Genomic DNA, 23,892 nt, shown 5'->3' on the forward strand with positions numbered 1-23,892 from the left:
ATTTTGGTCTCCTTATGTGGTATACAAATTGGTGTGATAGGGCTTCAGGGTTATAATCATCTGCGGGCAGCATTTACTCCTGGGCAGAACACCACGTTAGTTATTTAACTTTCTAGACAATACAGTAATATGCGGTACCTGCATGTGCGAAAGAAAAGGAAAAGAGAACATACAAGTGTTTATAGTGGTGTATACAACATTCTACTTCATAATTTAATGTTCTTTACTCAATGGTGTGATGGGCAGGGCGGGGCTGAGCAAGTGTTTCTTTCGTTTGGGACCTTGTAACCATGGGATGGGCTAGGGTTGATTTTTTGAATTCCGTTAAGATGTCCGTGGCTGGGGGTAGATCGGGGGTAGAGTCACAATTGTCCTCTTTGGCTGTTGCAGTGTGGTTGTCCGCCGATGGTGCTGCTGATGATGTCGTCTGCACAGTGGCCCTATTGTCAGCGCGAGGGCGGGTCTTGTAGTTGTAGGGCTTAACGTCGTGAAGATGAGTCCAAGTGGTTTTACTTGCTAACTTTACTGCTCGAGGAGCTACTCCCTCTACCAAGTGTGGCCCCGTGAAACGGGGTTCATGCCACTTACGATTAAAATTCCAGAGGAGAACACTGTCACCCTCCGTAATTTTACACAGTCCTTGCTGTTCTTGTTCTTCAGCTGATTCTTCGCGTTGGGTGTTCTTCGACCCGCCCTGCCTGCGCTCGAGCTGTTCAGAGATAAAGGCGACACTAGTAATCAAGGTAGACACATGTTGATGCATTTCATCACCAAAAACATTTGCAGAACTTTCATTGTCAGTTAGTGCCCTTGATGCGGGCGTTAAATGGAGACGCATTTGACGACCAGTAACCACCTCGTGGGGGGTGAGGTGGTGGTCGGAACCTGGTCTATTTCTCAACTCGAATAGTGCCAAGGGGAGGCAGTACCACCAGCTCTTCTTGGTGTCTGCTGAATCTTTGCTATCTCTTCCTTTAGGAGGCTGTTCAGGCATTCACACGCCATTTGCTTGCGGGTGATATGCACATGCAAATGTGTGCTTTATTCCCAGAAGGGCAGTGATGTGCTGGAATAGTTTGTTTGCGAAGTGCGGGCCGTTGTCTGACCGTAGCACTTCACATACACCCCACCTAAGGAAGACCTCTCTCACTAAAAACTTGGCAGCTCTGAAAGCACCTGCATGTGTGCAGGGACCAGCTTCGATCCACCTTGAGAAGGGGCATACTACTACTATCATGTACCTATGTCCTTGACAAACATTGATCATGTCAATGTAGTCAATGTGAAGGTGTAGGAAGGGTCCTTCTGGCCGGGGTATAGTACCTTTTATCACTTGCAGCGTGTGACCGGCCGTGAACTGTTGGCATGTTAGGCATTTGCTGATGAAGTTGGCAACGTGGGAGTTTAAATTGGGAAAAACCCAGTTTTCCTTAATTTGTGCTGCAATCATTTTGTTTCCTGTATGTGCTGGATGATGTAGCTGAGTAAGTGCAGTTTTTAACAGTGCTAGTGGCATAACTACTCTTCCAGTGTTATTCTGTCGCCATAATGCGTCCATAGGGGACATCGTGCACCCTCTTTTTACCCACAGTTTCTTTTTTGCCATTGGCACAGATGCCTGCAACTCCATAATCTGTGTTGCGGGGAGATGTGTGTACCCAACCTTCATCAACATTTGTCTTGCCTTCAACCTCCTCCTCCCTCTCTCTGATTCTGGGGGAGTCCACAGTTCACCAAAATACGCAGCATGTTTTGCGTGTGCGTCTGCTACTTCATTACCCTTTGAGATATAGTCATCACCATTGGTGTGTGCCTGGCACTTAACCAATGCCACTTCTTGGGGATCGTTTATTACTTCTATGAGTTTGGCTAGTAGGAGGGCATGCTTTACTGGGGTACCATCTGCTCTCCTAAAACCCCTTCTCTGCCATTTAATTAATCCCGAGTGTACTGTTGACGTTACATATATATATATATGGTGACCTTTTTGTCAAAACTTTCTTTCAGCGCCAGAATCAGTACCACTAATTCTGCTGCTTGGGCCGAATAATGCTGTGGCAGTTGGACACATTTGACCGGGACATACAGCAAATCCTCTGTCATTTTAACCACTGCTGCTCCAGTCCTCCTTACTCCATCTGTCTGGTCTATAGTTGAGGACCCATCAATATACATTATCTCACCCTCTTCTAGTGCATCCTCCTCAACCTTCCTTGTACAGGAGTATATTTCAGTGGTTTGTGTGCAATCATGGGCATAATCACCTTCTTCAATTACTTCTGCTAGGAATCTGGCTGGATTTACAGTGCTGCACCTAACAATGGTCAATTCTGGTCTGGATAAAATTATTTCATAACCTGAGGCCCTTTGTGTGGTCAACGTAGATTTGGGTTTGTTCAAAACTGCGAACAGTGCATGCTCCACAAATAGTGTATTGGGGCACCCCATTGTTATTGATGATGATTTTTCCACCACGAATGCGGCTGCTGCGAGACCTTGTTCGCAAGGCAAGTGACCTAACATTACAGGATCCAAGTTACCACTGTATAAAATGCTATTGGTTTGTGTCCCATGCTTGTTTTCTGAGTCAGAACCGCCTTCATTACTGCTGAGTCGCAATGTGAAAAAATGAAAAATTGGTGCTCATAGTTTGGGGTGGCCAGCACGGGTGCTGAGGATATGGCATTCTTCAGCTCATCAAACCCCTCTATCATTTCTCTTGTCCATTTCAACTTCCTGTCCCCCTGCTGTGCTTCCCTCAGTGCTTCAATTAGGGGTCCTATGTATGAACTGTAATCAAAAACCCATGCTGTGCAATAATTACATAAGCCCAGGAACTGTTGCAGTTATCGCACCGTTTGTGGCTGTGGTGTGTTCTTTATCGCTTGCGCTCTCTGTGGTGCTATGTGTCTTCCATGCTGGGAAATTAGTTGGCCAATATATAGTACTTGTTCCTGGCAGTACTGTAACTTTTCTTTGTCCACTTTGTACCCCTTTTCAGCCAACACTGTGAGCATTTTTATTGAATCTTTCCTGCATCTCTCTTCCGTGGTGCCTGCAAATCATTATGTCATCGACATTCTGCAGCACTGTGCTTTCCATTTGGATGTTTCCTAAATCCATCTGTATTACCCTGTTGAAAATTGAGGGTGACTCACAGTACCCTTGGGTCAACCTGGTATGTTTCCACTTTGTGAAACTCGTGAGATCCTGTGAGTCTGGGTGCAGAGGTATGGAGAAAAAGGCATTTTTGAGGTCAATTACGGTGAACCGTGATGCCTCAGCTGGTATTCCACATAGTATTGTAGCCGGGTTTGCTGCTATAGGGTACTCTGCCTCTAATATGTGGTTCAAGGGCCTAAGGTCCTGGATGAAACACCATGACCCTCCCTTTGCCTTGCGCACCTGGTAGACAGCCATGTTGCATGTTGATTCTGATGGTACCAATATGCCATTATTTATCAGGGCTGATATCGTCTCATATATGCCCTCGTCTGCCTCCTTTGATAATGGGTACTGCTTGACTCTAGGTAGGATTGCTCCCTTCTTCAATGTTATTCTTACCCCCCAAATGCTCTTTATACAGCCCACGTCATATGGACTGGTGGTCCACAAGGATGCTGGAACCTTTGCCATGTCTTCCTCATAAAATGGTACTGGGGTAAATGTGGGCGCTTCAAGTGCCATGGCCATTTTTAGCGCCATTTGCTTGTATGCCACCTTCAGCCAAATGTCAACACTCATCATGAACACCATCACCCCTTCTCCCTTGTCGTCTGAGAAAAGCTCTTCGTCAGACACCTGCGTAAGTCTGCACACCTCTGCCAATGCTATTACTGTTCTCCATTCCCTGCCCTCCCTGTTTTGGGCATGAACTGCAATGTAATCTGGAGTTGCCATGATGCTTTTGATGCTTACTGAAATCACCTTCCTCTCTGGTTCATCTGCTGGTGTCTCTGGCCTGAATAAGTATGCTACTGGTCTCCCCCAAACCTTGCCCTCAATCCCTGGCATCCATGCGAATGCCATATCTGTCCAGTACTGGAACATTTCTCCGTCAACTGGCTCAGCTCGAGCTACTTTTTTACCACAGTAAGCTTTGAATATTTGCCGTGCTGTGAGCATGTTTATTCCTGGTGTAGAGCAAATTATGCCATTCTCCGTGAAGGATATAGTCATATTCAGTCTGCTCATAATGTCCCTCCAAAGTATGTTTACTGGCGACTTCCTTGAGTATAGGAGCGGGACGGACATTTCATTCTCTCCTATAGATAAGGAGATGTTATCAGTAAAGGGAACCAACCCTCAAGCCCCAGAGAATCCTTGAGTGTGCATGGCTTTACCTGACATCTTAAATTTACCCTCCCTTCTGCATGACCTGGTTGCCCCGGTGTCAACAAGGAAGGCAAACTTTTTGTCACCTATCGTTACCTGTATGCGTGGTTCCTCCGCACAGTTGGGTGTTACCGACAGGATGGGACACATCAAGGACATCTGTGGGCTGGCCTATTGTGGGTATAATGACATACCACCCCCCGGTGTAGGAGTTGTGTCCTAATATCGTCACTCTACCCAGCTGTGTTTGTGGTAGTGGTGTGTCAGTGGTTGATACCTTACTGTCCTGTATTGGGGTTGGTTGTGGTTCTGGTTGCATCTGATGTTGTTGTGTCATTACCATCTGTTGCTGTGGTGAAGTGTGACCCTGTGTCTGTGGTTGTAGTGCAACGTACTGCACTTGTTGTTGTGTGGCATTCTGTTGCATCCCTTGTTGTTGTTGGTACACCTGTTGCTCCCCCACATGTCCTTGTTGCCCTTGCTCTGCCCATACTATGGCCTTACTCTACATGTGCGTGACATATGTCCCACCATTCCGCAGACCTAACATGCTGGTGGTTCCCTGGCCTGCCATGGGAAATTGCCTGTGTTATCTTGGTACACTGGCTGCCCATTGGGGCAGTGACCTCGGAGCCCTCCCACCTGCTGCTGTGTGGGCCGGGGTATATCCCCTCCCTCTCATCATACCGCCCCTTCCCCGGAAGGTGTTGTAATATCCATTTCCTGGTTGCACGTATCCCCCCCCCAACAGTGGCTGTGTATAATGGGGGCTATGAAACCTGCTGTGGTATTATTTGCGTTGGTTGTGGTAATTGGGCGATTTGTTGTTGTCTTGTGTCCGGTGCTATCACTACTGGCGTGGGTGTCTGTGCTACCGCTGCTGGTGTTGTAATTAAGGCACCTTCCATTGAGTATTTGGTTAGTTTCTTCTGCACTAATTTTGCTTCCTCTGCCTTCCTATCTTCTTCCTGTTGCTTCATCTTTTCTTGCCATATTCTACAGTGGTGTATTATCGTTAGTTGTATTTCTGGCCATGGCTTTGCTTCTAATCCCACTACCTTCTTCAGTTGTCTTTGTACTGCCTCCGGGAGCCCCTGTGCTAGTATGTGATAGAAGATGGCTGGTGTTTTATCCCACTGCTCGCGAGTTTCCAAGCGCCACTTCTCCTGAATCTCCTGGATGTAATCAACAGGATCTTCATTCTCACGCATTTTGCGTGAGGTGATAGCTCCTATGTCTGATGTGTCTGGGTACTGGACCCTCAGGGCCTACCATAGTGCATGCCTACAGTTGGTGAATGGTGCCCCATCATGTGACGTGTCTGTAGTAGTAACTCCGCAAAAGCCCACCCTTTTCCAGATGTCATCTGCTGCATCCCCCAGTATTCATATTAATAGCCCCTTCACATCACCCACCGCTAACTTTTGCCCCGCAGTGTGTTTCTCCATTTCATATATCCACTTTACCGCTCCCCCGCTTAATGATGGGAGTCTACATTTTATGTTTTCCTTATCAGCATGCTTCCAGGGAACATATTGCAGTCGTACCCCTCCCCTTTCCAAAAGTGGCATTAAATTGTAACCCTTCTGTTCCCCCGTAACGGTGAGGCAGTGTCAGTGTACTCGTCTTCGTTCTCTGTGTCGGGAAGCTCTGTTATCATATCTATTTTATGAGTACTCGTCATATTGTCTTCCTCAGTCTTCCTCCCTTTCCTATTGCTGTCTTGTTTCACCGCAGGTGTGTGTGGTCGTTCTTCCTGCCTGTGTCGAGGGAGTTCCCTAAGCCTGCCAATGTATGGCGAGCGTAGGCGTGAGTGGGCGTGGTGGACTGTTAGCGCAGGTGTTGCTGCTGGCATTGTTCTTCCTGCTACCTCTCTTACCTGTTCTTCACCTCTCTTTTCCTCTTCCCTTTTTCCGCATGTCCATGGTGATTCAACTTTTGCACGTATGAGGTACAATTTATCTAAACTTTCCCTATTGCCACTGCTTCCTCTTTTTCCAATACCCTCATCTTCTTCACTGCAGAACCCGTCCCACAGCGACAACCCCCATTCTGTTCTTTTCCCTCCCACTGCCACTGTTTTTAAATTAAATCCTTCCCTCTCTCTTCGCCCTGCGTCGAGGTTGTGGGCACCTCCAAGTCCTGTCGGGTGTATGTTCTCACTCTGCAGCCCACCTTCTTACCTTCACTCTCCTCATCCTCCCTTGCCTTTATCTCTCCCCCAATTTCCTCTCTCTTCTTTTTTAGTTCCTTCATTACCTCACTACTTACCCTTGCTAACATCCTTTCTTCCTCTTCCTTTCTTTCCCTTTTTTCCCGTTCCTGTTGTAATATGCTTTCTATTACTTTACCCTCTTCGTATTTCCTGGTGCTTTCAGATAATATTTTCTTCTTCCACATAACCATTTCCTTTTCCCTCTCTTCCTCTCTTCTTTTCACGTCACGCTGCTCCGCACGGGACGTCCTTTCCGTGTACTCCGCACCTCCCTCAATTCTGCCAACCTGTCCTCCAACATTTCCTCCTCTTCCTGTGACAATTCTCTTTCCTTCACCTTACTCACCTCGTCCACTACCTGTGAACCATCCTCATCATCCTTGTACGCTCTTCTTACCGCATTCTCCTCTTCTCCAGTTAGTGACCCCACAACTTTAAGAACACCTGCGCAGCCACCCACTCGTCAGGTCCTATGTTCGCGATGTACTCCTCACTTCTCCTTCCCCCTTTTCCGCCCATCTCTGTGGAACTCGAACCCACCGTGCTCATTACCTCCCCCCTCTGGTAACTACCTGTAGCGGTATATGGTGGAGGGCTATAGGTGGGGTTTGAGTACCCCTCAGCTGCCATCAACTGCTGCCTCGCTGCTTCTCGTAACTCTGTCACTGGATATAACCCACCGTCCTCCTTCTTTACCACCTTCGCTAAAGGCATTTCTTCTATCCTTTCCTTCTTCATCTCCACGTCACGTGTGGTGCCAGGCCCTTTGCCCTCCCCTTTGTTCTTCTCATTGTTCTGTGTATTGATAACCACCGCACCCGCACTCCCTCCTTCTTCCTTACCTCCTTTGCCCTCCCTTGTTTCCTTACTCCCCTTCTCTTCTGTGGTCCCTTCCACGGTAAACACACCTGTTGGTCGTGGCCTGGAACATCCTCCACAAGTTAAACATCTCCACATGATGAGCTAACTTCTTCCCCTTGTACGTGTTGTGTATGTTTGTTAGTAGCATGTGCTGAACAAATGGGTCAAAACTGCCGTTAGGCGGCCATGGTGTCGTCATTTTGTTGTCTGTTCCTTGTGTCCATGCAATGCTGTATTTGATAAGTTTCTCCCTATGAGGTGATAACATCTTACAGATATGTTGGAGGGGGGTAGTTAGAGTCGTCCCCCACCATATGGACCCTAACTCGTAAGACATGGTTCTCCTTCATGTTAACACTTTGCAATTGCAAACTTCTTTACCTGGCCTCGTAATTTGGGGGACTTCCGATCGTCTGCTGAAAAGCAATTAAGTTCAGAAATATACAGTTATCTCTCTCTTTTCCTTTGGATTCACTTGTACGGCCCCCTTTGGCCACGGTACACAAAGCCCACTGCGGCTGCGTGCCCTGTGTGACGTGCTTGTACAGCCGTCCCACCTTCACTCTCCACCTTTTGAACACTGCGCTCAACGTGACCGGCGTTCTCCGTGCGCGGCCGCTTCTCCCCCTCTCGCTCCGTCCTTATTGAGAGGTGCCGGCGCTCCCCGCGCGCGGCCTCCCCACCTCTTCTATTCTGCCCCTCTCCCTGTTGTTTAACTCTCGGTCACCTCCTGGGCAACCCGAGCGAAACACCAGGCAGCCGCGGTGTCCTATGGTATCCTACAGGTGACATCACCAACCTCGTTAGCCTATTACCGGTAAGAACTTTTACAGTATTAAAACACGCAATGTACTTTAACTCTTTGACCCCGTCAACCCCCCAGCTGTCTTCTTGTTACGCCCGGAACAAGGGATTCGACAATACAACTCTTATAATCGGACTGCGCAGGTGACGTCGCCTCGCGTGTGATACGCCCCTCACCTGGGGAGCTTAACCAGCCAATTATCTTCCGCACTAGGCAACACTCTAGCTACCTCCTACGGGGAAACGTCATCTACCTAACGAGCTTCAACACTCAATTAGTAGGTATCCACATCTACTCATTGACCTAAAACGCCAATTCATAGGAAATCCACACCCCTTTCATACATGTGTGCTCGGTCCGAACAAATCAGTGCCTTCTAACGATCACGTGTGGTGCCTTTCGGCTCCACCCACCTTCCTCCGCGACGCAGTGGGACATGGCCCTCGTGCCTGCCTTCACCACTGCTCGCCTACCTGTTGTCACTTAGTATTCAAATCATTAGCACACACCGTAAATACCCCCGCCGCCCTTTTCGCAAATCATCCCCCCTCCCTTACAACATTAAATTGCTTGGTGGGTGTGCCATACTCACCTTGAGGCGGGGCCGCTCGACCGCGTGCACCCCTCCAAGAAGCTCACCACCTCCCCTCGTCTGGACACGTCCGGACACTCGCCAACCGCGGGCGGGATACTTCTCAATCGGCTCCTGAGGGCCAATATCCAGATTGCGCCGTCCGGTCTTCTCGCAGTTCCGCGATGGTCCTGTAGTCCTCAAAAGGGGGCAGCGGCAGAGGGGGCCGCGCTGCCGGGCCACCTCGCAACGAGAGGCCTTGGAATAAAAACACAAGGGGATAGATCTCAACAGATCTCAGCAGTTCCACCAACTTGTCGTGGTGATTATCCCGGAGTCGGCAGAGCCGTCCGCCGGCCTCCGGGCTGGGAGACCACAACTCCTCCCGTGTCCCCAAAAAATGAGTATGAGGCACACACAAGAAGCAAGGCTGAGACTGCGGTTTATTGCAACGGCAGGGATGGGTTTCTCGTATGCATTCGAGAAAGCGCAACAATCACTCTCAGAGGGGCTCGCAGGCCCTTTTTACTACAGTATGACGCGCTACCTGCGTCACCTGAGAAAGTTAGCGTGAAAACCTATTGCCACTAAGGATTGGCTCTCCAAGTGGTAAGGTTAGTATGGTTAGCATATAGAGAAAGTTGTTATTGGAAGGGACCATTTGTTACTTCAGAATTGCATCAAGGGGACCCTTGGTGATTGGCTATGAGAAATGATGTCAGTAGTGAGTCCCCCTGTGTTCTGATTGGTTCTCTTGCGAGGCCCCAAGCCTAGGACCATTGTCGTTCCCAGCTCGCGGTGTACCTGTCATTAGCAACAATGGGCCTCATTACGACCCAGGCGGTAAGGGGTTTACGGCGCCGTAAACAGCGCCGACCCTTACCGCCTGAGTACGAGGTCCCTTAGCGCCATGGCGAATTTAACACCTGCTTTTAGCAGGTGTTAAAATCCATGGCGCTAAGGGACCATGGAGTTAATTACGCCACCGTAATTTACGGTGGCGTAATTAACGCCTTCCCCACTCCCATTATGCCCTATGGGGCAAAAATGGGAATGGGGAAGGGTAAATGGGGATTGGGGACTTACCGCCCCGCCAAGGTCCGAATGGGGCGGTAAGTCCGCCAACCACCATGGCGTAAACGTAGTTTACGCCATGGTGGTAAAGTCACGGCCCAGGCGGTAACTTACCGCCTGGGTCGTGATGAGGCCCAATGTGTTTTGTGCAAACAACGGACAGGTCTTCTCATAGGCGAGTCGTTCTCATCACTGTAGGTGTCCATCTTGCCGCTTCGTTGTTGCACTCTGTGAGACCCTGGCTGCTTCTCTGTCTCGTAGACTTGGCACCTTGTCAGTTCGGCTTTGTCACGTGTGGAGAGACCGTGGCTGGAGCAGAATTTTGAGCATTTGATTTTAGTATTCTGTGTCTGAAGGCTTAGCATTTGCAGGTGTAACCTTGGCACTGGGCTTTCGGCATGCAAGTTGCAACATCGTGGCCTTGGCTGTGGGCCCTCGTTAGGGGCTTGTTCTGCCTGATCAGCACTTGTATTTCGTTCTGAAGGGGTTTTCGTTTGCAAGGCTCCAACCTGGGGACTCTTGCTCGTGGCCTACTCAGGCCCAGTTCATGGGTCCCTTGTGGTCGTGGAGTGACAAATCATCATATGCAGCATTACGTATATGTGATAGCGTCTTGTAGAGATAGGTGGCAAGGAAGCATCAGCAAGCATATACACGATCTCTTCAGGTGTCTTGCATTTCTGCGGTGCTCTGGAAGGCCTATGTGAAAAATAAAAAAGATGCGCGTCCGTGAGTGTGACGGTCCGCTACGTCATAACTGAGTATGTTCTTCGTGTAGGTTGGTGTGTGAGTGACCAGTGTGCATGGTGGCACAAGGTCTCTTGTCTGTTGGCTATGTTGTCATGGCATTTCTAACGATGTGGATACTTGTAGTCATTGCTCTAGTCGATTTCATCCATGCCGCAGGTATCATCTTGAGCCATGGGGGCTGGTGTTGATCTTACAGGTGGGCATACTCCTCTTATGTGTAAGTTCTTGAACCAAGGTATTTTGTCGTATGGCAAATAGGCAAACTCATCTCGTGGAGGGAGTCTGGGCCATGATCCCCTAGGCCATGGTCTGGATGAGATTGGGGGGAGGGTGTTATCCCATTCTCCCACTTCACTTCCATGAAACCTCACTCCCTTCCTCCCCTGATCATTATTGTACAGACATTCCTTATTCTCCCATTTATGTTTCCCATTCTGATACCTTATGCCTTTCCTAAATAAATGTATCTTTTATACTGTAACTATCTGTGTATACTGTTCTGTCTTTTAAAAAAAACAAAAAACAATTATGAGTGCATGGACACTAGGACTGTCCGAGAGTCCTCACACAAAAATGGATGTGCCCCTAGACAGGCACGATGTTCAGACTTGTCTGTTTTCGCATGGTGCACTTTTAATTAGTCCACGGACACCACGCCTGTTCTACGGACACCCGTGCACATGGGCCCTGTGATTCGCACAGAATGGGTGTCTGCAGACATCCGTCATGCCCACCGACAGCTGCTGACGTCATCATGCGGACAGCTTAAAAGTGCATTTTCAGCCAATCTAGTGTGTTTCAAGCAGAAACGTTATCATTCCACAGCTCCCAGACCAATTCTTCATCGATCTGGCAACTTTGTACAACTTTTTAAGGCCTACATTTGACTCGATGGTCCGCAAACCGTTGCTCAGTCAGCAGACAGCTCCTCTGTAGGGACCCACCCATTCGTTTTGCTAATTCTCATTCTGGCTGTCCAGGAGATGGCATTTGGGAAACACCTGCTTTGCAGATTTTTCAAAACCTGCTGCAATGGCATCTGCTATGGCCATCTCTGCTTCCCAACCACCCCCACCACCACCACCACCTGGAGGGCCTGGTCAGGGGAACAGGTGCAGCGATACAGAAGATGAGGATCAAGAGGAAGAAGAGGATGAGGTGGAGGAAGCCCAGTACTTGGAGTGAGTGCTGGGTGTGCACATTTTTTTACAACCAAAGGTTTGTGCAGTACAAAGTTGTAATCAGTAGTGGGAAACCTGGTTTGTATTCCTATGTGACAACTTTCATGAGGCGCCACACCAAATCTAACCACCCAAATGCTCTCAAGAAGGCGATACCTTTCTCAGGTAAGAGTAGGTTGACATCCTCCATCCCGTCATCTTCAACTGCTCCTGTTACCACAAAGGATACTCATTTGGGTCGGAGGATCAAAGAAGTGGCTACATAGGCCATACAAAATGCTGTTGACCCTTACCTGTTGGGCGTCACACTCCTAAGTTTGTACTGTGAATCACCGATCTGTATGGGGGAGCAGTTTCGGAGTGCTTTCAAGGTTGCGGTCAAGGAGCATGAGAAACACTGCCACCTACTTTGATTAAGGCCCGCCCAACATCTTCCTCTGTCCACCTGCCCCTTCGTCTCTGTGGTTGGTGCCCCTTCCCTTCCCTCCCCACACCTTAGCATACCTCTCCTCGAATACAAAACCAAAAAAACACAAAAAGGTTCATTTAGGAGCCACCTTTTACAGTTAAAAAATAGAAGTGGGAAAAAAGTCACTGGCGCCTGTGCAGCCTCAATAGTTTGCAGACAGCCCAATAGTCCGCAAACATTAGAAAAAGTTCCAGGCCTGGCATGGGAAACTAATCATTTTAATTGTTTTGCATTAAAAATCGGTGCTCTTAAAAGAACCTTTTTTGTGTTTTTGTCTTTTATATATTTTTTGAAATGTTTGGTTTTATAAACTGAACTAAGGAACATTTTACTGAACTTAATTGTTTCTTCGAGCTTTCACAAAAAGTGCATATTTCATCCCGTTTTATCAATTTTCTTTATTTCAACTACTAAAGAATACTTAAATCCATACTTTATATGCTCACAAAAACTGCTTCAAAGCATTTTGAACATTTTCCAGAAAAATCTGATTACCCACATCAGTTAGATGCACTCCATCTCTCCAAAAAATGTTGGCAATGTCAAATTTAATGTTCTCATCCTTTAAAATATGTCATGCCAAAATCTTGTTAGAAAGCACACACAACTTTATTGACATTGCACCTCGCTTTTTCCATTTGCGGACAAAATACATTCAAGCACATCCACATTTGTCGGTGAGCAATGCCCGAAAACATAATTTTCAAATTTGGAAAAATTTTCGTCAACTTTCCAAATGTATCCTTCATTGCAAATTGCAATGTAATCCTGGTAACATATCCCAAACTGTTCCCTCGAAAATAAACAACAATAATATCCGGATGTTTTAAGTGAACCATATTCTTACACAATGGGAGTAAGTCAGGCCACTTAATTCCTCGCACTCCATATCATGAGACTTCAAATTCATGGAACCCAAGATTTTCAGCCACTCCACAGTGCTCAGCATACGCCTTCAGCCAATGGATCCAAGAGTCCCCCGAAATCTATACACTCCTCCTCCTGAATGACATAGCCATAGCCATTTTTAGTGCTCTCAGCAAGCAGAACTCCTGCCACCCTATCTTCCTGTACACCACACCAAGAAAACCTGATTGGCTGATCCCCCGATGTCAGCGGACATCCACGGCTGTCGGTGGCCTCCGCAGTACTCTTTCCATGCAAGGCATCATGAAAAAACCTGGATGTGGCACGTGCCATCCACCGACTACCGTGGTGTCCGTGGATGTCGCAGCCACCCAAGAGGGTGGGGGTAGGGAGGAATGAAACACAATTTCAGTTATTCCATTTTTAATGGTCGCTCTTAAAATAACCTTTTTGTTTTTTTTGTTTTTTTTTGTTTTGGGGGGTGTGTTAACAAACACCTTTCTTTGCCTTTTCTTGCTTTTATGTGCAGGAACTTTTTCAATGCCTTGCTAACATTGCAAAGAAAAATCGCATTTCCGACATCTGTAAAATCAACTCCATCTTCACAAAACAAATTCTCACCATCAGACCTCAAATTGTCATTCGCAAAAGATAACATTCCTGCAGCATATAAAAAAGCAGATAAAGCTTTATTTACAAGCTGCCTCGATTCTTCCATTTGTGAACTGAACAAGTTTGGATATCTCTGTGTTTGCCTCTGATTCATTTCAGAAAAAAATATCTTTGCAGCAGGAAACAGTTCCATTAGGCTATTCAAGAAATCCTTCAGGGCAACTTCCAAATACATTGGAGTCAAATACCCCAAACTGTCCCATTCACAATGCACAATTACAATGTCTGGACAATTAAATTGAGCCATACTATGAGAGAATGAGAACAAACTTGCCCAGTTAAGCCACAAACTGCATACCACAAAACCTCCACTTCTGCCAATCCAATAATTCCCAAGATCCCATGATTTTCAGCATACACCTTCAATGACTGAATGGAAGAATCTCCCAAAACCCACACATTCTGCTTCCTCAAAGCCATAGCCAAAGCCATCTTCACTAAACGCAATAATCACAATACCTACTACCCTCTCTTCCTGTAAGCCACATCCAGAACACCTCATTGGCTTATCCCCACAGTTCCCTTTCCATGCCAGGTATCCTTGAAAGACCCAGATGTTGCACGTGCCATCTGCGGACTACTGCAGTATCTGCGGACCACGTAACACAGGGTCAGCCCTTCTACCCTTTCCACTTTCATGTTCTCAATACTCCCTCATTGGCTGCTTTCAAAGAGTCACACATCCATCCACCAATCACATGCAACAACTCTACACCTAACCCTGTCATCTCAGTTCAACACTTCAGATTTACACTTACAGTCTGAGATTACACTGCTCCTGTTAATCACAGCCATCTGCATCAAAAACTACTGTTAAACTCTGTAACATTTCTATTTCCAGATTCAACATCTGCATCTAAAAGTACATAGTACAGGTATGGTTATATTTTTTTTAAGTATTTTCTGCAATTCTTTTAAACATATATACATAGAGGGTTCCTGCTATTTACCCTGTAATAAGCTTCTCAATGAGCATATTCTCTTTTTTAACCACTCCAGCAAAATCTATGCATTGCAGCATTCACTTGCAATGCTGTCATTTAAAATTGTATATTTTGAGGAGCATATTCATGAAAGTTATAAAATGCATATGTGCATTTATAGCAGCAGGGTGTGTAACATTTTCTTTAAAAAAGAAAAGCACATTGAAATGATTTGTACAACATGCTTAAATGGCAATTGGTGTGTGCAAGTTCAATATGCTGGCAGTACATTTATACTTGCAAACATGGCCCATTAAAATCTATAAGTGCTTATCAAGTCTTCTTTTTTCTGTCCATTCTGTCACTTCCAAAACCACTTCTCGCATTAAAAAATATTCACACAACTCCCAGAATGCAAAGTCAAAACCAGGACTGCATGGACGCTTGCAAAGTATGACATGTACTTTGAATGAAAAATGGAAAATGTGCATTTAAAAATATTTCTTTTTAGCAGCATTTTCGTTAAAGCTAACAAATGCATGTATACCTTTACAAAAACATGGTGTGTATCTTTTTTAAAAAAAAGAAAGCAAATGCAAACGATGTGTACAACGTTTTAAATGCCACCACACTTGCTAACATAACCTGTTCCAATCTGTAGGTGCTTATCCAGTCCTACTTTATTCTCTGCATTCTGGCACTTGTAGTCAAACATTTCTAATAGAAAAAGTAAAACTGCAATTCCCACAATACAAAGACAAAAACAACACTTAATTAGCACCTACATATTAGAATGCATCATATTGGAAAGTATACATGTACTGACAACATATTTAATTTCCACACAAGTGCCACTTAAAAATGTTCTACACATCTTTTCCATCTGCTTTTTTTTCTTTTACAAAAAAGTTACACACAGCGCTGCTATAAATTCACATATCCATTTTTTTACATTCATGAAAATGCTCCTAAAATGAAACCTTTTTAAACACTCTCCATTTTCCATTTTTCATTTCTTATAAATGTCACACTTTCAACCTCACTTACACTGCCACCATTCTCCACCAGCTCACACATACATGTATACCACCAAAGAATCTATATTTAACACTTCCCCTTATATATAAAGTACTCTTCTTTACAAGCCTCTACTATAACTGTCACCACTAGAGAGACAAGTACTGAATAAGGGATAGTCATTTTCACTGACCAGCTACAACAACTTCATAGACATACAAATTGACTTATTCAAATTCACACGAAAAATCTGCTACAAAAAACAACTACAAAGGAGATTAAAAGTATTACCACACTTAGAGATCTACAGAAGATACACCAACTGTCCACGTTGGATCAGGAAAATGCCACCAGTAAGGAGGAACTTATGGCTCACCTTGAAATAGAAGATGTATCCATGAATTTACCAGAATTGAAATGTAAATCAAAATGTACACCTTAACTTTTCTCTGAAAATTATATCGACACATTCCAACAAGCGGTAACTCTGGACCTTCATAAACTAGAGGATAGAGGAACAGAAAACAGGTACACAAGGGAAAACCTGAACAAGGAAGAATCTCAAGCACAACAAAGGCTCCAGAATGATGCTGGATTTATGATTAAGGAAGCAGACAAAGGGAGCAACATCGTTTTGATGGACAAGGTTTATTTAATACAAATGGTCAACAACCATCTGGGCTCCGAAGGGCGGTATACCAAACTAAGTAACAATCCTAATACAGTAATACACAAAGAGCACTCAGCAATGATAAAGGAATACCATGACAAAGGAATGCTTTGGGGTGAAGAATACCAGTACCTCAAAGTAACCCACCCAATAACACCAACCCTATACTTCCTAACCAAGATTCACAAAGAATTTATTTGAGAATATTCTGGAGGGCAGACCTATCATGAGTAGAACTGGTGGACTAACAGAACCATTAGCACGCTACATCAACAACATATTACAACCATTGATACCAACCATACCATCATATATGAGAGACACCATGCCCACTGCACATTTTGGAAGAAATAGAGTGGGACCCGGGTTTCTCCTCGCAACTCTAGATGTCAAAGCTCTGTACAGTTCAATTGAACACCAACTGGCAATAGAAAGCATGCACTATATCTTTGCTGACAAATCGGCATCATATCATACCCAGTTAGAAATGACCAAGGAATTATTAGAATTTTCTCTAGCCGATAATGTGTTTCTATTTATTGATGATCATTACAGACAAACAAGGGCCATTGCAACGGGAGCCAGCTATGCTCCTCACTGGCCAATTGCTTAATGAATTATTTCAAACAGAAGCATGCCCCGAGAAATACGGACCTCACCCAGCAAATTGTGCAATGGTATGGCTATGTAGATGATATAATACTCATCTGGAAAGGCATGCAAGATCAACTAGAAAGATATGTACAATTTCTCAACAATAATAATTTCGGTATTGAACTAACAAGCCACATGCACACAAAACAACTGGAAGCTAGGCCTAACAACCATGATAATCAATTATATATTGCTCACAAAAACGTATTGTAAACCAATGGAAGTAAACTCAGTACTACATGCAACCAGCTGCCACCAAAGATCGGTTATCAACAATAACCCAAAGGGAGAATACATCAGAGCTAGGCGTAAATCCAACACAGTCGAAGCATTTCAACAGGAATGCGCTCTTCTTGACCTTAGAGTCAATGAAGAAAGCTACACTGCTAGTAACTTGAAACTTCCAAAAGAGAAAACTACAATGGTGAAAAGGCAGTCCCTCCTTATATCAAAGACAAAGAAACAAAGTGATGACAGTAGTATTAGATTTGTAACAAGATACAACTATAACAGTCATGAAATCCAAAAGCTTTTCAAGAAACATTGGTCACTACTCCTCATGTACCAGGATATCAGAGCTGAACTGAAACCTTACCCCAGCCTTTTATTTAGAAGAGCTCCAACGATGCACAACATTCTCAGCCCATTTTACATGGGACAGCAGCAGATTTCTTCAACAGACTGGCTCAGCACATCCAAATCAATTGGATTTACAAAATGTTGAATGTTTTCAATGTATTTCTATAAAGTACTGTGATCCACCAACAAATTTGGCCCACCTTCCCCACCACCAGGCCAACGGTTAGCTATTGGTCTCACAAGGAGTACTATCTACCTTTGTTCCCCTGTGATCCTCAGGCACCTACTGACTAACAAAATACCCCCCCAGCCAAAGAAAAAAAACCTATTCACTTAACAAGAAAACCTTCAGCAAAAGATTTTAAAGAAACAGCAACACCCTTCCAATACAGGAACAGAAATTCCTCTGCTCCCCCTCCTTACCACCATCCCTGATCTGACACCACTCCTACTCTCAGGCAAATACACGGATAGAGCACAACCACCCTCCCCCCCCTTGCAACAACACCCCTGCACAAATGAAACACCCCCACCCGCTGCCCTTGCTACAATTGCCTAACAATGGGTTCATACAATTCCAATACATTATAAACCATGAATATGAGACCACACTGCTCATGACTGAGTGAAACATGGCCAAATAATGGGGTAATATAAACCTAATACATAAAACACCACAAATATGAGAGCATACTGCTCCTCGGCTAGACCATGACAGAGGGATACATACTTCACCCTTCATGGTCTTACAGGCGACCCAATTACTTGAGGCCCCATCCTGTGGTCTAAAGGAGATATACAGCACTAAACGAACAGCTTGTGACATGCGCATATTCTTATGATAACTGTATCCACAGATGTGCACGCGCAACAGCAACAAACACTATAGCACTGTACGTATGTGTGCAGCTTCACTGCATACAGTGCGCCCTTTAATAATAGGACTGGCAGGGAGACACAGCCCCGGTCGCAATCAGGAAGGTTAGCATATCACGACAGGAGTAACACTCCAGGTAAGCCGCATAGGGGTAAGAACCCCAACTATACCACCGACTGAACACTGTCACACGTGCATTGTCTAGCTCACGGCATCACAACACGGATACCCACTCTGGACATATTTTTACAGCCTCACATTATTCCAAGCCCAAGTCTCGACCCATGGCAGCGCAATGGACACATCGGTTCTCATCCATTGCCTCGCCCACTTTTCACCCACTGGGCATATGTTTCTATCGTCATGCTATCAGGGACAGCATATGCTAAACGTTAGCGGGTGTTCCAGTGGTGTCCACTACACCACAGGCCATATTTACCCATGGGGACCCACACATCCATGGCACCACAGGCTGGGGCTCCATACAGGGATCCACACATCCAGGACATAGGGATCACAGGAAGGCATGTGCTCTCTCACCACCCCCAAGCGCAGCACCTGCATGGCACCTTATATCCACAGGCATACACAACCAATAATTCCTTTGCTTGCACACTAGGGCTCAACTCTTCACAATCCAGACATGGTGCCTCATTAGGAGTTTGGAAGTAACCATGGTGCTATTAGCGCCATGGCTGCCTCCAAATCCTTACCGACTCCGCCCTGGTGAATGGAGCTATTACCGCTCCATTCCAAGGTTGGCGGGGCGGTAATTCCCCATTCACCAGGGCCCTTCCCCATTCCCATTGAGCCCCCATAGGGCTCAATGGGAATGGGGAAGGCGCTAATAACGGTACCGCACATTGCAGTACCGTTATTAGCACCAAGTCCCTTTGCGGGTCCCGTCCTTAACGCCTGGTAAAACCTGGCGTTAAGGGAGGACCCGCAAAGGGAACTCGTAATAGGGCGGTAAGGGATTACCGGTACCGGTGCCCATACCGGTACCGGTAATCCCTTACCACCCGGGTCGTAATGAGGCCCATGGACTTTGCACCTTGGACTTACCAAATCTTCACCATCTCTCTCCCCAGACTAACCAGACTGACCATAAACCCAGGATTAACAAGGACTCGCTACAACTGCTTGTCTTCACCCAACCAGGCTCACTCACCAGCACCAGACCTATATAGGCCTCATGCAACAATCATAATAGATAAGGATAGCACACCAGAACAGTGCCAGTGAGAACTACATTTAGGCAAATTGATAAATTAAACCTCCAGAAACTAACCCTAGTTTTTCTCTTTCCCCCTCTCTTTTCCCTTCCTCTACCCCATGTCCTTTTTCCACCAACCCCTCTCTCAGATTACTACCTGTGTAAAATTGATGCTTTGTAATTGTTAACATTGTCTAAATACGCTTTATGTTGGTTCCACTTATGTAATATGGACCACTGTATGACTGACATACAATAATTGTTATTTAAACAAGGGGCCACCCCCTGCTCTGTTGCCTGTAATACATGAATGCTTTTAACTTACTAATCTGACCCAAAATCTCTTCTAACCAGTATCACTATGTGACATGTATGCTACATGATAGCCTTGGAATGATTCCAGCGGTCAAAACACATGTCGGCTAACTTACCAAGACTACATGTCGACTTCACATTAATAAAACCACATTGGGCTTTCGATCGATTTACTGAGTAGATATTTATCTTATACAAATGAAGAGCGCAAGGTACCAGGGACCATACTACTCTTACTGCAACCAAGAGGAGGTGCGGGCACTACCTCCATCAACCTGTGACCATTCTGCTACATTATCCATTCCTCAAATTATAGAGCGGAACACAAGAGCAGTTTTAAGCTAGGGCCCAACCTTTCTGTGTACACTCTACTATGAGATGCCACACTCTGCTGCAACAACAATGCTGCATTGAATTACTAACTAGGCCACAATTTCCCCATTGTTTAATAACAGTGCAACATTTTACAAATACATTCCACCAGAAACACAGCACTTCTTTCATTACAATTAGCAGCACTAAAGTAACCTACAAATGTACATTTGTCTTACACACATGTTTGCCCTGTGCCTTCTACTCTCCCAAACAGCACTACTCATATTCCAATTGTTCTAAAAAAATAGTTAACATACTTTTGTACACTATCCATAACACAACTTGATGAACTTGTTTTCCGAACTCCTCCTACATTCGTAAATAACTTATTTTACTAAAAGTATGTTATCATTACCATACATACCCACTAACGTCCTTTTACAATTACAAAAAAGGACATTCCTGTAGACACCAACCAGAAGGTGACTACTCTTCACATCCTACAAAGTAAGTACATTACTATAGTATTAATCTGTCTGTTATTGTAACAGTATAGTTTTGCTGCATATTAGCCTACAGTATTCCTTTCAAATCAACATTTATTTCACGCTTACTCATTATATTTCAACATCCACACTCTTTCTATTCTCATCTAAACACCATCATTACAACACCCACTGTTCTCCTCAAAATATCATAATGCCCCTACTTATTCACACCTCCACTCTCGTACTCACTAACCAAAACCCTTCACACCTCTACACACTCTTACTCTTACAACCTTCGAACCCATAACAATCATCCCACTGCACAATCACACCGCACTCTATTCACTCCACCATCACATTCACACACACATTCCCAATACACCCAAATACTTTCAACAACTTTCATACCCAAACTTTCTTTTTTTCCAGCAGACACAACAGAATGCCTACTAAAAAGCAACTCTGTATAAAACAAAGATAAAATAGAGCAGATGAGAATAAAAGGAATTCATATAGTCATCCACCTCTAAAACAAATTGTCAAAAACATTAAAACAAAACTGCTGGTAACGTCACTCAACAAAACAGAACCAGCGAGCACTAAAAAAAAGCCAGGCCCTTCTTCCAAAAACTAAAACTAAAAAAAAGTATAACAAAAGCAAACCTACTAATGAACCTAACACTATATCTACCAATGTTAAATGTTTGAAGAACATGTAAACCATCATACATCACCACGCTTACTCTCTTCTTTACACCACCATCCAACTAGAACACAGAGATACTATGACACCATTCGGTATGGCTGTTCTCATACCAACATTCGCCTCATACTTCCCATCACTCTAACTAAAACACTGCTGGTTACACCCTCCAGCCAGGCGTTCTCCTCAGGCCTAACACAGCCAGAATTGGTCTGGATAAAACCTGCCAGAACTAACACATACTCCTGATCTCTCAACCACCACACCTATCGTTAAGAAGCAGCTACTTCACGAATACCACACCAGCTGCACACATATACGGTGCTCACACGCACCTTAGACTCTTTCTACTCTCTCTACTGACTTGAACTTCGGTTCCCGAGGGATTTCAACCTACCAGCGCCTTGAGACTATACTAATGGTACATAAGGCGCTATGTAAATCCAAAGTAACATAACATAACATAACAATGTTAACGTAACCACAGTGAGCATTCCAAAATATTTATTTTACAAAAGAATTTCCACCGTAGAGTGCTTCACAATCTTATGAAGACAGCTGAAAAGTCATGATCTACCCTTAAAAACTACGGCAGAAGACTAAACCTCTAAGCTCTAATTGACAGTGTATTTCTACTGAAAATAAAGTTGTTTATATTAATTTTAAACAGAATGAAACCACTAAATTAATCCATAAATTACAGAAAGTACTTCTAAACATGCGCAATGTCAATATAGATACCTTTTTAAATGTCTGTGAAGGTGAATGGATTCACACAAGCAGCACAGAACCATATTTCAATGAAGAGGCTTATAAACAAGTACAAAAGAAAACAGTTGCCATTAACAGTAATGGCCGAGGGTATGAAATGCTAGGAAAACCATTATCCCACAAGGAAACCCTTATAGAAAAAACATTCCCAAAAAAAATTGTACCAACTGTTCCTTTCACCCAATCAATCTGTGCAGTGTATAAATGGACATGCAGCTCAATGTGCAACGTACGCCAACAATACTTAAAATCTTTATGACAATTACTCAATCACTATGTGAAACTAAAAGACAAAAGTAGAATTAAAACTTTACAAACCATTGACTCCTGTCCAGTGCCAGCCACAGCGCACTGTGAGGACATTTGAAAAGCATGTTCCACCACATCAAAATGTTAGCAACAAATCATTCCACTATACGCAATCTTGTGCTTAGATTTACTATGAAAAAGGTCCTTCTCTGCAACTGCAAATTTAAATAACATTCTCCTACATGGAACAGCCAAACAACTCCTTCAAGAAATAGAGCACATCCAAAGTAAATATTTTGGAACTGAAGTTCATCTAGAAAATGTAGTAACTTCAGAAAACATTAGTGAAAACCGAACAAACACCAACCTCTGACACAAACACATATAAAAAAGAAATAGAAACTATTTAAACATATCTGCTGAAATACCAGGCCAAGTATCTGTCTGTTGTTGCAAAACATTTAATAAAAACAACACAAAAATAGGAGATATGTCCTACAAAATAGAGCACAGTGAGGAATCCAATGATTCCAATTAGCTTTATATCAAACAACAGAACATAAAAACAAAATTACTGACCCCTCAATAGTTTGCACGTACTGCAATACAAAGCTTGACAATTATTAAATGCCATCACGTGCTGTCACTAATAACTAATATTGCCACTTCCAAAGGCTTTCCAACAACTGAACTTGTATGTGAGCATTATAATCCAAACAGTACAAACATTTGAAGCTATAATACGACTTCAGCCCAAAACAGCCAAATTGCCTCCTTCTAAGCTACTAAAAGGCATTTGTGGCAAAGTAGTATATTGGCCATTAGATCTTTAAAAAAATGTAGAAATTCTAGGAGTACAATGTTCAATAGATCAATCTTTGATTGTACTAGTTAATGGTGTACCAACCAAAGACTAACAAAATTGGCAACAACTAGTCAACTTAAACAAGTTTAGACAAGCCCTACAATATCTAAAAGAAAAAAATTAATCCTACAATGATATAAGCGTAGAGGCGAACTTAAGAGAAACCACCCAAATAATTCGGGATGCACCACCAACTGGCCAATTTGAACGTATAGATCCTATTATTGCATCCAACATTTTGGACTAGTATACAATTCACCCACTACACTCCAAAGACACCATACAAGATGCATATGAAACCTATCAAATGCATCAAGCCAAAGGATCTCCAATGAGCATATGGGAAAAAAAGTGTAGAAGCATGTTCCTTTCCTCTACTTTCCTTTCCTCTACTCTTTCCTACAGGAAAAATAGTAAGATATGATGAAAGATCCACACAAATAACTGCAT

The sequence above is a fragment of the Ambystoma mexicanum genome, chromosome 10 (genome assembly GCF_040938575.1).
Source record: "Ambystoma mexicanum isolate Mex_15411 chromosome 10, UKY_AmexF1_1, whole genome shotgun sequence".
Lineage (NCBI taxonomy): Eukaryota > Metazoa > Chordata > Amphibia > Caudata > Ambystomatidae > Ambystoma > Ambystoma mexicanum.